The 4,647-nt window shown below is 54.8% G+C and overlaps 1 long non-coding RNA gene across 1 annotated transcript; it reads right to left on the minus strand.

The window, feature by feature from the left end:
• Positions 1-949: 949 nt before the first annotated feature.
• On the minus strand, positions 950-4,265 carry LOC112208089 (uncharacterized). The gene is made up of 3 exons (XR_002942446.3): positions 4,020-4,265; positions 1,863-3,514; positions 950-1,297 (listed from the first exon to the last, which is right to left on the minus strand). It is a non-coding gene; the product is annotated as an uncharacterized LOC112208089 (long non-coding RNA).
• Between the last annotated feature and the right edge of the window lie 382 nt (positions 4,266-4,647).

Raw genomic sequence — 4,647 nt, forward strand, 5'->3', positions numbered from 1 at the left:
AGAATATGTAGCAGTTCTTCACATAGTTAGAGTCAGTCCTATGGGAAAACAGAGGCTCTGCTTATGAGTATTATTCTCCTTGCATTCCTCAGGTAGCAAGATGCTATATCAAAAGTATTTGGGTCCCCAGCAGGGATTTGGGCCAAAGGACTCAGGGCGTTTGGTTGATCTTCACCTTATTTGTCTCAACATTGCCCCAGGCAATATTATCTTCCTCATTATAACTTTTGCCTTTTGATTAACAAACATTTCCTATCTGGGGCAAATAATGAATAAGTATTCAAACATATCTATGATTCTTCTGGGGCAGGTCCTTGGACTTCCTTTTCCTTTCAATTTTTTTCTTATTTCCCTAATCATTTATCAAGCATCTTTAAGAGCCCTGAGGGATAGCAAATTTGATAAGGCTTCTCTACCATATGATTTTGCTGAAGTGATGTTACCCAGAGTGCCATTGAAAAAGGGGCCCTTTCAACCTGTAAATTTCTTATTGCATGAGTCCAAGCCATATTTTGAAAAGCCTGCTGGAGGAGTAAAGAGGTTTATGCAAAGTTCAATCCACCCCCAATCCTCCAATGCCCAGGTAGCCCTGACAGAACCTCCCCTGCATCCAGCTACAGCCCCAGCCCAGTCCCATTGGATCCCTGACTTTCATTACAGCCAAAAGATTCAAGGAGTCAGTCCACCCATGAGCAGAGGGGAGGATGTTTCTCAAGAATGAGACAGGAAGTGCAGAGGAAATGCGACATGTCCCTGCCCTAGAAGACAAGGCCAGTCACCGTCACCTACTGCTCATTCTAAGCAATCCACTCACCCATGAGGTGAAACATGGAGACCAAGCTAGCTTCCCTGTCTGAGACACGTATGGAAGCCAAGAGCCCCTGGATCATCAACCCTGGCTAATCAAGCAGAAACAGGTTTGGAGGGAGAAACAATCATGACACGGATCTCCAGGAAGTGTCGCCCTGGAGGACTGGGAAGTGGTCTTTGTTGAAGACATTCAGACAGACCAAGAAACATCAAGGCCCCTCAGAAACAGGGGAGACAGAGCAAGAGGGAGGACAGAGCAGAGGCCAGAGCCCAGGCAGGATATAGCACCATGCCATCGGTACAGGCATAAGGGGAGGGGTGCCAAACTGGTGACTTGTCCAGAGAGGCCAGTGTTCCAGTGACAGGGATTGTTGCCATCTCCCATTCCTAGCTTCTTCTTCAAGATTCTATCGTTGTGTGGCTTCGTTCTCAGAGAAGAACTGTGAAAAGATACAACAATCTTCTTTGACTTTGGTTGGCTCCACCCCTGCAGAAAAATGACCTCCTGTGAGCATTTTGTCCTTGGCTGGAGTGTGGTCATATTGATCCTAGAAAAGAGGCTGCTCAGGATGGGGATGAGATTTCAATTGCCCCGGGACTGACGCATCTCCTCACGTGGTCGAGGTCTCCACGAACCCAAAGTGGAAACGCCGAGAAAACGATAGACAACCGGCCACATGACCCAGGCAGAGACCCAGAAAGAGGCTCAACAAAGACCAGACGACATGCAAAAATAGCTTTTTTGACGCACAAGGCACATTCGTCCAAACAAACACACGCTCAAGGATACAAACAAACCGACAGAGAGAGGGAAAGAGTAAGAGACAGAGAGAGAGGAGAGAATAGGAGACACACACACACACACACACACAGAAACAAAAACACACAGTCATACAGCACTGGCACAGAAACACACCACACCCCAAGGCAACCTCTGAGGCAGCAGGGTTCTGCTCTACATGAGAACGACCCTCAGGTGAGAGAGCAGCCCATAGGCATGCAAGCAGACCGGTCCTTGAGATCACGGGGGCACGACTTCTGGGGAGACTCACCCGAACACCGTCCTGGCAGGCCTGAGGCTGGCATGCCATGCCGCTTCCCCCGGACTTCGCCTGTGGTTTCGTCATCCTGGTCGGCCCTTTGCGACTCCTGGCAGCCAGAGATGTTCCTGTTGACCCCGTGGAGAGGTCAGGCCGGAGCCTCGGAGCCCCGACACCCAAGCACTGCCACGGAGGGCTCCTGCTTTGCCAAGCCTCAGGGACGGGTTTCTAAGACAACCGTGGGAATAACTGTGACTGGAGCATGCGCCAGGGCCTTGCGCATGCGCATTGGAGGGGCCGCGTCGCACTCCGCTCCTGGCAGTCAGGCTGCGACCCCTTTAAACAATAGCGGCTACGCGGAGGAAGGGCGGCTCGCGTTGCAGCCCTGGCGGCGGCTGGATCAGGGGTCCAGTACGTGGCAGCGTGGGAGAGGAGGCCACAGGCCAAACCCCCAGGAGTCCGGTCTTGAGGACCTCCCTAAGCTGACTTCCGGGGTGGAGGTGGAGCTTCTGGGCGCCTGCTGGGGTCCCAGGACTCCTCTTGAGATCCGACTTTGGACCCCTCCGGGTGAGAAAGGATGGGCTCACCATATCTGCTAGGCAGGCAGGGCCTCGCTGCATCCCAGAATGATCCCATGGGCCCCAAGGCGAGGTGTCAGCTGAAAATTCACCGATGCCTCCCTTCTCCTTTGAAAAAAGAAAAGCCCTGGGGCACTTGAAAGCTGATACCACTTTCCAGGACACGTGAACACAGGGACAGGGGAAATTCCGAGGTGGAGCCAATGAGACCATACGTGGCACGGCGTACCGCAGAGCAGATGGCGTAAACGTGTGTCACCGAGGGCGTATGGGGCGATGGCAAAACAAAAAATGGTGTCCAGGCATGTGGCCGGCAGAAGCGGGGCACAAGTGACCTTTCCATCAATGCGAAGGAAAATCAAAGAACACCTGGGATGCAGGAGGGGGCCAAAAGATTCAGGGACTCAGTACACCCAGGAGCAGAGGAGAGCATGTCCCTAAAGGATGAGACAGGAAGTGCAGAAGAAATGCGGCACCTCTCCTGTCCTAGAAGACAAGACCAGTCACTGTCGCCTACAATTAATTCTAGACAATCCACCCACAAATGAGGTGAAACATGGAGACCGAGGAAGCTTCCCTGGCTGAGACACGTATGGAAGACAAGAGCTCCAGGGTCACCAGACCTAACCAACCCAGCAGAAACAGGTTTGGAGAGAGAAACAGTCATGACACGGATCTCCAGGAAGAGACTCCCTGATGGACTGGGAAGTGATCTTTGTAGAAGATATACAGCCAGGCCAAGAGGCAACTAGGCCGCTCAGAAACAGGGGAGACAGAGCAAGAGGGAGGACAGAGTGGAGGCCAGAGCCCAGGTAGGATACAGCGCCGTGCCACCGCCACGGGCATAACAGGAGGGGTGCAAAGTGCGTGGCTTGTCCAGAGAGGCCAGCGTTCCAGGGATATGGATTGTTGCAGTCTCCCATTCACGGCTTCCTCTTCAAGACTGTGTCGTTCTGTGGCTTCATTTCGCAGAGAAGAGGCGTGGAAAGGTAAAACCATCTTCTTGGACGTGGGTCTGCTCCTCTCCTGCCAGAAAATGTGCTACCGTGGGGCTTTTGTCCTGGGTGGAGTGTGGTCCTCTTGATCCTAGAACAGAGGACACTCATGATGGGGATGAGACTTCCATTGCTCCCGGCCGACGCATCCCCTCACGTGATCGAGGATTTCGCAAACCCAAAGTGGAACCGCCGCGAAAACGATGGACAGCCGGACCAGGACGCAGAGAGAGACGCAGGAAGAAGCCCACGAAAGACCGGCAGACAAGCAAGAAATCCCTTTCTGACGCACAGGGCACATTCATTCAAAGACACACACACACACTGGCACACACACACACACACACACACAGAGAGAGAGAGAGAGGGAAAGAAGCACACAGAGGCTGAGAGACAGAGAGAGAACGGAGAATGGGAGACACAGCCCCACACACAGTCCTACCGCGGTGGCCGAGGAATACACGCCCCCAGGCAACCCCTGCGGCTGCCGGGTTCTGCTCCTGACGGGAACGACCCTCGGCTGAGATAACAGCCCTCAGGCACGCAGGCGGACCTGTCCTCGAGATCACGGGGGCACGACTTCTCGGGAGACTCACCCGAACACCGTCCTGGCAGGCCTGAAGCTGGGATGCCACGCTGCTTAACCCGGACTCCGCCTGTGGTTTCATCATCCTGCTCGGCCCCTTGCGACTCTTGGCAGCCGGAGACGTTCCTGTGGACTCCGTGGAGAGGTCAGGCCGGAGCCTCGGAGGCCTGACACCCAAGCGCTGCCACGGAGGGCTCCCGCGTTGCCAAGCCTCGGGGACTGGTTCCTAAGACAACCGTGAGAACCACTATGACGCGAAAAGCGGCGCGCCACTCGAGCATGCGCATTGGCTGGGTTGACTCGCATTGGCTGCCAGCAGTCAGGCAAGCTGTGTCAGCTTTAAATAACCGCAGCTGCGGGGCGGCAGGGGGCGCGCCTGTGCAGCCGCAGCTGCGGGGGGATCCGGGGTACAGTTTCGGGCCGCCTGTGAGAAGGGGCCGCGGGTGTCTCCGGGCCAAGCCCACAGGAATCCCGTCTTCAGGACCTCCTTGAGTCGACTTCCACCGATGGACGGGGAGCTTCAGGGCGCCTGCTGGGTTCTCAGGACTCCTCTTCAGATGCGATTTTGAACCACCCCGGGTGAGAAAGGATGAGCTCACCACATTTGCTGAGGCAGGCAGGGCCTGGCTACAGCACAG

This window comes from Pan troglodytes, chromosome 19 (assembly GCF_028858775.2).
Source record: "Pan troglodytes isolate AG18354 chromosome 19, NHGRI_mPanTro3-v2.0_pri, whole genome shotgun sequence".
NCBI lineage: Eukaryota > Metazoa > Chordata > Mammalia > Primates > Hominidae > Pan > Pan troglodytes.